Below are 12,016 nucleotides of genomic sequence, written 5' to 3' on the forward strand. Positions count from 1 at the left end.
ATAGTAGAAGTGCGTAACTGACGACCCTGGATACACGTACGCGTCGCAGTTCGCTTCTGTTCTTTGTCCACACTCGAGTGCACACCCGCAGCTACGTGAGTGGATAGAAGTGCCACCTCCTACCCCAACTATTGCTTTTTTTATTCTTTTGGTATTCGTCTTTTTTCTTTTCCGGTTTCGCTTTAGGCCACACATTTCCCCGGCCCACCGTGTTTCCCTTCTGTGGAGAGGTTCCCGCTATTCCCTCTGTCGAAATGGCCGTGGCTTTAGAGGGGAGTTCTCGCTTTATGACTTTATTTTTCGTTCTTTTCGTCACGGCCACTCACACGGCTCTTCCTTTCGCAGAGTTTCAGGTCACTCTGCCACTATCGCTCCATCGTTCTAATCCGTCAAATGTTATCGTGTTTTTTTTTCTTTTATTCTTTTTTCTCTTTATTTTTTGCGAACGGCTTTGTATCGGTAGTTGTTATATTGTTATAGTTTCCTTTTTGTTTAGCTGATGGATGCGGATCCTTGGGGTTTCTCATCTTTACTTTTTCTTTCTGGCACCGGTCCTAGTTATTTGAACACAGTGTATTGCTACAAAAGCACTGATGCGTATTGGGTGTTTTCTTGTAGTACATAGTCCGCATTCCATTTATTGACTATCCCCATCGGTAAGCAATATGGCAAAAAATACAGATTGGTTTGTTCACAGAAACAACATACCCACTTATTAACCTGTACATACAACCACGTTCAGAAACACGCGATAACGCACGCCCAATATCACAGCTCGCAAAGTTGCTCCACACAACAAATCCTTATTTGCAGGCTGTTGTACTGTACAGTCCAAGGACGAAATTTTCTTTAACTGTGGAGCTTTATTTCTTCGTTGTGCAGCGCTACCTCAGCCTTGCGACCTTCTGCAGAGCTCATTTGCCACCTTACTAACGATGTTTGTCTGCATTGCGACACACGCAGATGCTCGTGCGCTGAACAGCGTTGCAGCGCTTGTTTTTTCGCTTAGTGATCGCAATGGTACGTACAATGTCGTCAGATCGCGGCGTATATTGTAGGATTCATCGGATGATCTCGCCGCTGCCACCATTTGTTAGAGTTGCCGGACTATCTACGAGTTGTAGGCCGATCTCACCGCTGCCATTCAGATGTAAGACTTGGCAGTCGTAGCTGTAGAAAGGAGCTCGACTCTTCGTCGGGACTTAGGAGAGCAGGATTTATTTACATGTTATTCACAGTTCAACATGAGATACATCGACAGTCTAGCGTGACTCCCAAATGGTGCCCGCAAGACTAGCATACAGCAAACAGTTGCGAGCACACAGCTCACGAGTACGTTTCGAGCACGACAACGAGCACGACAACGAGCACACTCTAGCAGCCGACAATCGCTGCTTATAAGCACTCCGGTCGACGTCATAGTTCGACGGCATTGTAGATGGCCCGCCCTTTTGGAGGAGGCGAGCTCTCGACTTGGAGGAGGAGGACTCACATACACGTGCCGCCCACACACACAGGTGTAATGGTCCGGAGCCGCGTCAGAGGGGCTTCGTAGAACTGTGAGCCGCCCCGGGTAGCGCGACCGAGTAGCACATTGTCTTGCGTCTTGGTCGGCGCGTGGGAAGGAGCGCTCGTCGGCGTTCCCGCGGCAACTCCCCCACTCATAGCGGAACAGGGCGGCGTTGTCGTGTTGCGCACAAAGCCTGATTCTTCGAACTCTGAGCCGTCCCGGGTGGCGCGACCGGGTAGCTGGTCGGTGTCTGGTGTCTGGTGTCTTGAAAAGCGCACGGGGAGGTTCCGCCAATTACCTCCCCTTGAGAACTCCCCTGAGCTGACCCCTCGACACTTGGCTGACGGTTATCCGCTGTTCTCTGAAGTGCGCCACCGTCCCGGTTAGATCGGAACACGTGCAGCGGGCTGAAATAGCTGCAGGCCGATTCTAGCAATATGCGCAATGAGTCAGCATTTTTTTACAAGCGGAGAAGGCCCTTGGGTTCGCCTAATTATTATTTGTGATCCAATTACAACTCGGATTAGATGCTAATGACTTCGAGGGCGGGAATGGTACATTAATTTCTCATTGTTTTCGTCGTTCTTCATTGGCTTAGACGTCGCTGCCGATCGGCTACTTTGCGAATGAATGATAAGAAGGGAAAGGAAAATAAATCATTGCATCATACGGCCACGAAATGGACTCTTTATTTCGAATATGAAAAGAAAGACAGAAAAAATAGTAAATCATTAGGTAAATAGAAAGCGTGTGGCGACCGCACATAATCAAACTATCTTTCTCATGTACGCGAGTGATTTCTATTGATAATCCTTGCTTTTTTTTGTTCGCGAATCTTGGAAAAATGTTTGCACTTTCTTTTACAACGGGATGAATGCTCACGGTTTTCAAACCGGACGAAAGATTATCCTACGAAAAACATACACGTCTATTGGACAAAAGCTCATGGCAAAAGTTTTTTTTTAATCACGTCGGGATTCAGCATGTAGGCGTTATTCTTGCAAAGATGGGCTGGATTTCGTTTGGTTAGGTTGGGTTGTGCTCTATATCGTGTCAGAGTTAACGGATAGGACGAGGTTGCCATCCGCAGGAAAGCCACCCGTTTCGCAAGTCGTTCCGCATCCTGTGGAAATACTCACGATAGTCTGTGTATACAGAAAAGTGAATACCGGACGCTCCCCTTAATTACGCCTTGAATGGCGGAAAATTGTCGGTTTCAATGTGATCTCTTGACTTGTGCACCTATATTATTTTTCTATTTGTTTTTTTCAGATGCGAGCCCAAGTCAATTCCTTCCTTTCAATCTTCTTTTCTGCCCACTCTAGGGTACCAAACCGGGTCCTGGTTATTTGTCTGCCTTTTAAATCTATTTCTCTATCTCTTGACTATCAGAAATTTTAGCACGTCAGCTGTTGCTGTTTAAGAATTCTTCTTGGGTGTGTTAAAATGAACTCGGTGCGTTTTTTTCTGTGTTTGTCATCAAGGGGGGAGCTCTTCCTTGGGTAAGCATTTAGCGAGTGAGCACTTAGTGTTTTTAGAATTTGCTCTTGCTCCCTGAAAGAAAGGTGTCGAGCTCGAGCACGAATGTTAATACGAAGTGAACCTTTAATGTCGTGCTACCACATGACTTGCCACCACAAGTAAATGATTGTCACTGGTAATGTCACAGTGGGCACTCTGCCAACAGGAGATAGGTTTGAACAGTGGGACATGGCATCCCACGATTGGTGCACAACAATGCGGACGACAAGACATTGACAATCATGCAGTAAAAGAACGTGTCCTGGCGTGCATAACCAATGGATGCTGTTTGCCAGAATGCTTGGCATATGCGATTGCGTTCACGACGTCAGCTTGAGTGTCTCGTGTATCTAGAGCGTAAGCTATGTAAGTTCGGCAAAACTTGCAATGCCGGACGGAAAACTCGTCAAACAAATAAAAACGGTGTACCACAGGCTGCGCAAAATTTGTACGCGTGCATTTTTTAGTGTGATATGAACTGAGAGCTGTTTAAACTTGAGGAAGCCGCGTTTGTTCGGCCGCAGCGATGCGCGGTACTTAACTATGTGGTAAAATCCTCAACTATCATGCCCTTGGATGTTAAACAGCCTCACGAGCTTTGTAAGGTTTTTGAAACAACCTAAAATACTCTGCAACGTAAACAGTCCGACTGTTCGAGCCAGTGGCCGTACACTGTAGCACGTAAACTGTTGTAGCCTTTGACACGCTCTTCTCGGTGGGATGTGACCAAAGCGAGAAAGTTATGGAAGTTCGGTGTGCACGCGTTTGTCTCTGTCTGTGTGCGCGCAGATGAAGAATTTTTTTTCTCATGAAAGAAGAGAAGCCATATAGGCGTTAGATACATATTATTGGCTATTATTTACGCATTGTGGTACTTCATTCCAGCTACGCATTGTCTAAAGCGAGACTTACCGCTCGTTTGTAGCATATTGCACTTTTTGTCTGGGCGTAACGATTATCGCTAAGGCGTTTATTATCCCACATTGCTGGGCCGTCGTCTTTTTATCGTCATTTAGGGGCTAATATTTCGCGTGCACGGTAAACGCCTCGCGCGGTAGACGTCGTGAATGTGGGGCGATCATCGAGAGCTTCGTCGTCCACCCGAGGCACGGGTGCTGCGCGTGCAGGTTGACCGCCGGGGCGCTGCAACACCGGGCACGAAGGACTTTTTGTGCGCCTTTGTTTCCTTTCTCTGGCACCACCCAAATGTCATCGCCGTTGCCAGTGCTCCGCAAAATCCATTTCACAATCTGAGGCGGGTCGCGCGAGTTGAACCAGTGCGCGGCTACAACGGAAAGACGAAGGCAACGCCAGGCGACGAACCCTTTGCGCGTTGCCGTGTGGCTGCCGTGTTTCGAGCGAGTGGACTGCTCTGAGGTGGCCGCTAATAAAACAAGTGAATCTTAACGGCGTGCTTCACGCCTTCCGCGCTTCCCCGCAAATGACCCTAGCAATAAGATCAACACGAAAGTTGAACTATGAATATGAGGACAATATTTTGCTGTCCTATTTTGCCGGTTGCGAGAGACGCGGCTACAGGCAATAACGAAGCTGTACGACATCAGGTGAGCTTAATGGAAAACACGGGGAAGGTGGGACATGGAAATTCAAGACCATGAGCAAAACGAGAACAAGGTGAAAGCAGGAGCCAACGTTTCGACAGGTGGACTTGTCTCCTTCAAAGCCTTGAAGAAGACAAGTCCACTTGTCGAAACGTTGCCTCCTGCTTTCACTTTGTTCTTCTCTTGCTCATTATCTTGTGAACTGGTGTGCTAATGCTCACTTATTCACTTACTGTAGGTGACTCCTTGTCTTCTGAATAAGTTTTACGTATATCAACGAAAACCATTTATCTAAACACTCAGGGAACCGTTCGCGGCCGCGGCGCCGGGCATTTACCCCGCTCGGCCAAAGCGGCTCGAAGCTTCGCCTCTCGGCCGCCACTTCTGTGCGAATTCGTGTCCCCACCATGCAGGGTGTTGAGCTTGCTCTCCCGGCTAAAGTTACCCAGATCTTAAAAATATGGCGATGCACTCTAAGATTACGCGACATGTTGCTGACTGTTGTATGTAGTGTGGCACGCTAGTTTTTTATATTCTGCCTAATTCCATAATTCGACATGACTAGTTAATCAACTTCAGAAGCAATGAAGCTAGGCAAAAAGTTCAAACTAGAAAGCCATAGAACGGTTTGCAAAATGTCCGAGGAAACAGTTTCGATCTTTCTATCTGTTATGTATCAGTGTTTTTTTTTTTTTTGCATACTTAAAATGCCCGCGAAATACAAATAAAAACAAAACTACCGCGGGACATGCCCGCTTGCGTGCCGTGATTTGAGCGCTCCCAAACGTGCCGCGTACATCGTAGCACCTAGCCCTCCCACGGCCGGACTCGACTCACTCGCTTACGGTCTTTGATGGATGCATGCGGCAGCTCTGTGTCGGCGCTGTCCGCTCACCGTTGCCGCGTCCGCAAAGCGCATTCACAGATGCGCTCCGGCAGGCAGCATACGAGTAAGATCTGCGTAACGTAGGCTGCCGGACGCAACTTATCTGGAATATTTAAGCTTAATTATTATTTTCAGTGCCAGTACTCAACGTCATAGCTTCATATGTGAATGACACGGCTTACAGCTTCCGCTTGGAGCCGTAAGTCTGTAGCAGAAGACGCTGGAAAGATGAAAGGAGAAGGTTAAGCCAACACTTACAATTAATGATTACACATGTCGTTACCTAGGGCAAATGATTGTTTCAGTACACGCACTTCAATTATAAGACAGATACATATACTGCGAGGCTAAAACTAAAATTTACTGATCAATACAGTGCACTCTTGTACATTTTGGTACCAACAATCTTCACATCATGTACATTAAAGCCTAAAATATTTTTTGGTGGCTTATGTACATAAGCAAATGCTCTCTCATTTTTTCCCGTTACCATCTTTGTGTAATTTACGGGAAGTAGTCGGACAAACTTGTCAGCAATCACACCAGCTGTGCGCCTCGTGGGACCAATGCCGACATCTTCTGGGCACTTCAAGATGGGCGATTGTTCATGGTATGGTGTAACGAGACGTTGCCAGCACTTCGTGCGTTTTCGTTCGCGGAAGGTGCTTCGCAGCCGCTTCGAAGAAAGCCACAATTTTCTCCAAAGTGCTAAGAACATGCGATTTGGATAGTGCAGTGCACTTTTGTCCTGTTCGTGCAATAGGGTGAATAAAGGATCCCCTTTGTACGCGACCCGAAGCCATCATGACGAGGTCATACGAGGTCATGACGAGGGTTGATCTTACCACTCACTCGGTGAGTGTCGCTTGCGTTCAAAGTCTCTCCTCGGTTACCATCGTCCCGGGCACCAAAAATATCCATGGGCAGGCAATGGTGACTGTGCTTTGCACTTTGATGAATTTCCAGGAGCTCGGGGGTCATGACATGCAGAGTCCTTACGCGGCCTCTCTGTAGCTGGCACCATGTAGAACAGATAGAGGTCGTAAATGGTCGGTACCCCCCCCCCCCCCCCCCACACCCATCTCCTGCAAGCAACTTCCGTATTCCGCATCCGGGAACATGTAATCGCTTTCATTGAAGTGTTTGCTACACATTCACTACAGTTGATGCGGACTTGTCGTTGATGACGAGATTCACACGGGAGATATTTTTTGCCACGTATAACACAGTTCTGAATCGCTAGGAAATTCGTAAAGGGAACGCCGGGCGTCTTCCCCTGCTGAGCTTTGCAAAATGGCACGCAACAATACAGCATGGCTACAGTGATAGCATTTGAAGCAGCAGGAAGAAAACGCTGTCACGCTTGCAACGATCCCACGGAGAAAGCTCACACATTCAGCTGCAAAAGCTGGCACACAATGGGCAGCACGTGAGGGATCGACGGCATAGCCATATTCTCACGTGGTAGTGACGTTGAAGAACACAGTAGTAATACTGTGAAAGGCAAAACTAACTTTTATTGGGGGAACCTGTGCCCACAAAAACAGGCTACTCATAGCACAACGATAACGGCGAACACGGTCGGCGATCGTCGAAAATCTGATCAATGGGTCAAGCGCGTCGGCTTTTATACATAAATCGTCAAATGTTCCAAACTAATCGCTGGGAGCCGCGTGTCTTCCACAAAGTTCTACACTTTTCGCGTCGCGCATACATGCAATCAGATTACACAAGCTTCGGTGACAGCGGATGGAACCATCGATGACATTCCAGAAGAGAGAGAGAGACAGAAAACGAGGATAGGAAAGGCAGGGAGGTCAACCAGAACAGCATCCGGTTTGCTACACTACACTGGGGGTGGGGGAAAAAGGAAGAAAGGGAGAGAGTAAGCACTGAGTACGTGTGGGAGGGACCCCATACACAAGGACACTATAAACGGTCTCTTAAGCCGGTGACATTCCAGAAACTTTCTATACATGCAGGCGCGTCCTGCGCTGCGTGGTAACATATGTTAAGCGGTGAAACGTGGTCACCCGAGAAAGATAAACATATACACGTGTCAATAGCCCCCTCTTAAAAAGCATCGACCCGATGCTGCAAACAAACGAACGTAATAAACAAAAACACCCGTAGCAAAGAAACAACAAACTAAGGAAGCTCGTCAGCGTGCGTAAAAGGGCTTAAGACGCACCACGTGGACCACTTCAGATCGTGCGCTGCGCCGTTGTGAATGCGGAATGCCGTCTGGCACGACCTCATAGTCTTGTGCGCCAATACGTCGAATGACCTTGTAGGGTTCGAAATAGTGTCGCATTAGTATCGGGGTGCAAACCCAAACACGGTCACCGGGCTGTTACTTGCCGTAGCGTCGTCGGAGGTTGTAGTGTCGGCTGTAGGTACGCTGCTGGTTCTTGATCCGTAGGCGGGCGAGCAGTCGGGCTTCTTCGGCGCGCTGGAGATACGTAGCGACGTCAACATTCCCTTCGTCAGTGACGTGCGGCAGCATGGCGGCGAGCGTCGTTGTCGGGTTCCTGCCGTAAACCAACTTGAACGGCGTGATCTGTGATGTTTCTTGCACCGCCGTGTTGTAAGCGAAGGTTACATACGGCAGGACCGAGTCCCACGTCTTGCGCTCGACGTCGACGTACATTGCTAGCATATCGGCGAGGGTCTCGTTCAGGCGCTCCGTGAGACGATTCGTTTGCGGATGGTAGGCAGTTGTCCTCCCGTGGCTTCTCTGGCTCTATTGCAGAATGGCTTAGGTGAGCTCTGCTGTAAAGGCCGTTCCTCTTTCGGTGATGAGGACTTCTGTGGCACCATGTCGCAGCAGGATGTTCTCGAATAAAAATTTCGCCACTTCGGCTGCGCTGCCTTTAGGTAGAGCTTTAGTTTCAGCGGAGCGGGTGAACTGATTCTGATTTTGAAACAGATAGTCCGTCGCCACGACGATTCACTTATTTCCGGATGTTGACGTCGGAAACGGCCCCAACAAATCCATCCCAATCTGCTGGAATGGTCGGCGAGGAGGTTCGGTCGGCTGTAGTAGTCCTGCTGGCCTTGTCGGTGGTGCCTTGCGTCGCTGACAGTCTCCGCATGTCTTGACGTAATGGGTGACGTCGGCGGTCAGACGCAGCCAGTAATACCGTTCCTGTATCTTCGACAGCGTCCGGGAGAATCCGAGGTGCCCAGCGGTTGGATCGTTGTATAAGGCGTGCAGTACTTCTGGACGCAGCGCTGACGGTACAAGAAGTTGGCTCGCGCGGACTGGTGAGAAGTTCTTCTTCACGAGCAGGTCGTTTTGTAGCGTGAACGAAGACAACCCGCACTTAAATGCCCTAGGGACAACGTCGCTGTTCCTTTCCAAATACTCGACGAGGCCTTTCAGCTCCGGGTCTACTCGTTACTGTTTAGTGAAGTCTTCCGCGCTTATTATTCCAAGGAAGGCATCGTCGTCCTCGTCGTCCTGCGGCAAGGGATCGATGGGGGCGCTTGATAAGGAGTCGGCGTCGGAGTGTTTTCTTCCGGACTTGTACATTACGGTGACGTCATATTCTTGCAATCTGAGGCTCCACCGCGCCAGCCGTCCTGAAGGGTCCTTTAAGTTAGCTAGCCAACAGAACGCGTGATGGTCGCTGACGACTTTGAATTTCCTGCCATAGAGGTAAGGGCAGAATTTTGCTGTAGCCCAGATGATGGCGAGGCATTCCTTTTCAATCATAGAATAATTGGCTTCCGCTTTTGACACCGACCGGCTACCATTAGATATCACACGTTCAAGTCCGTCTTTCCTCTGGACTAGGACGGCACCGAGGCCTAAGCTACTGGCATCAGTGTGGATTTCGGTATCGGCGTCCTCGACGAAGTGTGCAAGTACCGGCGGCGACTGCATGCGTCGTTTGAGTTCTTGAAATGCGTCGGTCTTCGGCGTTTCCCACTTGAACTCGACATCACAGTTTGTTAGATGTGTTAGCGGCTCCGCGATGCGTGAAAAGTCCTTGACAAAACGCTTATAGTAGGCGCACATGCCAAGGAATCTGCGCACTTGTCAATTGGCTGCGGGAACTTTGTGATGGCAGCTGTCTTCTGCGGGTGGGTGCGTACTGCATATTATCTGATGACGTGGCCTAGGAACAGAAGCTCATCGTAAGCGAAGCGGCACTTTTCCGGCGTCAGACAACGACGTCATCCAAGAAAACAAGACATGTCTGCCACTTCAATCCTGCTAACACCGTGTCCATGACGCACTGAAACGTTGAATGTGCCGAGCACAGTCCGAATGGCATGACCTTGAATTCGCAGAGGCCGTCTGGCATGATGAATACGGTCTTTTCGCGACCTCTCTCGTCGACTTCTATTTGCCAGTAGCCAGACTTGAGGTCCATCGACGAGAAGTATTCAGTGTTGCAGAGCCGATCCAATGCGTTGTCTATCCGTGGAAGGGATAGATGTCCTTCTTGGTGATCTTGTTGAGTCGATGATAATCGACGCAGAAACGTAGGGTTCCGTCCTCTTTCTTCACCAGGACTACAGGAAATGCCCACGCGCTTTTCGACGGCTGGATGATGTCGTCGTGCAGCATTTCCTCGACTTGTTGCCTAATAGCTTCACGTCCTGGCATCGAAACTCGGTAAGGGCTCTAGCGGAGTGGTCGACCGCACCCTTCGGTGATTATGTGTTGCTTTGCAACTGGCTTTTGTCGAATGTTCGATGACGTCGTAAAGCAGTCTTCGTATCGTCGGAGAAGACGTCTGATCTGTTGCTGCTTACTCATAGGAAGTCTTGGATTCACGTCGAAGTCTGGTTCGGGGACTATGCTCATCGGCGTAGATGCGGCTGAATCCGAGAGGACAAAGGCATTGCTGGTTTCCACAATTTCCTCGATGTATGCAATTGTCGCGCCTTTGTTGATGTGCTTGAACTCTTGGCTGAAGTTGGTTAGCATAACTTCCGCTTTCCCTGCGTGGAGTCGAGTGATCCCTCTTGCGACGCAAATTTCATGGCCGAGCATCAGATGTTGGTCGCCCTCGATGACGCCTTCTACGTCAGCGGGTGTTTCGGTGCCGACGGAACTAATAATGCTGGAGCGCGGCGGGATGCTCACTTGACCTTCCAGCACACTCAAGGCGTGGTGACTACGAGAGCTCTCCGGCGGTATCGCTTGATCTTGCGACAGCGTTATCGATTTTGACTTCAGCTCCTTGATTGCGCCATGTTGATTCAGGAAGTCCATGCCGAGAATGACGTCTCGTAAACACTGTTGGAGGATAACGAAGGTGGCAGGGTAAGTCCGGTCATGAACGGTAATTCTTGCCGTGCAGATTCCAGTCGGCATACTGAGGCGTACTCCAGCGGTTCCAATTTGAGGGCCTTCCCATGCAATTTCAACTTTCTACAACTGGGCGGCGATGTGTCCATCATTACGGAGTAATCAGCCCCTGTGTCCACTAAGGCGGTAACTGCGTGGCCGTCGAGAAGCACGTCGAGGTCGGTGGTTCTTTGTCTGGCGTTGCAGTTGAGTCTTGGCGTCGGATCACGGCTGCGTCGTGTTGAACTGAAGCTGGAACGTCGCGTCGTCAAGTCGTCTTTCGTCGGGGTAGTCTTTGTTTCCTGACTTCGTCGGGACGGCGGCGTGTCCTTCTTGTGTCGTCGAGAAGGTCTCTTTGTCGTCTTCGTCGGCGGCGGAGGATCTTCGTCATTTCGACGAACAGCAACCGCACCTCCATCGGCTGCTGCTTTTAGTTTTCCGGATATGGGCTCGCAGAGCGGCCCCGGGCTGGCCCGGTGTATGGTCGGCGCTGCGGCGAAAGGTAGCGGCCTGGTGACGGCGAACGTCGTGGTGTCGTCGAGGGCTCCACTGAGTGGTGGCGAGGTAGTCGGCGATATCGCGAGGTCGTTCGCCAATCTGTGGTCGCGGCGCGTTAACGGCGAACCCTCGGAGACCCATCTCCCGTCATGGGCATCGGCGGTACATGTGGCCGGCTTCGCCGCAGTGATCGCGGAGCGGATGCTGGTCGGGGGCGTGCCAAACGTCAGTCTTCCTTGGAATGCCGCGTGGGGTGATGGGTTGGTGTGCTGACGGCTGGGGTGGTGGTGTACAACGGAATTCTGTCGTCGTCGTCGTCATCATCATCATCATCATATATTGACCCTTAAAGGCCCCTGTTTGGGTATAACATAAGGGGAGAGCATACATAAGAAAAAGAAACTTAGGAACAGTCATGACTGAAGTAACAAACAATAACTATAACATTGAGAAGGGTAAAGAAGGTGTACCGAAATGACTGTAAAACACGAAAAGTGATAACCAATGCACTAAAAAAACAAGAGCGATGTAGTAAAAATAAGTCAACTACGTTAAGCATCAGTACTCAGAAAGTTCGTTAGTGTGTTTCGAAATTTGGTAGGGGTTCGTTCGATTACTACATGGTCAGGTAAACTATTCCATTCTGCAATACCTACCGGCAAGAAAGAGCTGTTGAAGGATTTAGTATAGCCGTAAAGATGTTGAAGACTGAAGTTGTTTGAGAGACGCCGTGA

Source organism: Dermacentor variabilis, unplaced genomic scaffold (genome assembly GCF_050947875.1).
Source record: "Dermacentor variabilis isolate Ectoservices unplaced genomic scaffold, ASM5094787v1 scaffold_13, whole genome shotgun sequence".
NCBI lineage: Eukaryota > Metazoa > Arthropoda > Arachnida > Ixodida > Ixodidae > Dermacentor > Dermacentor variabilis.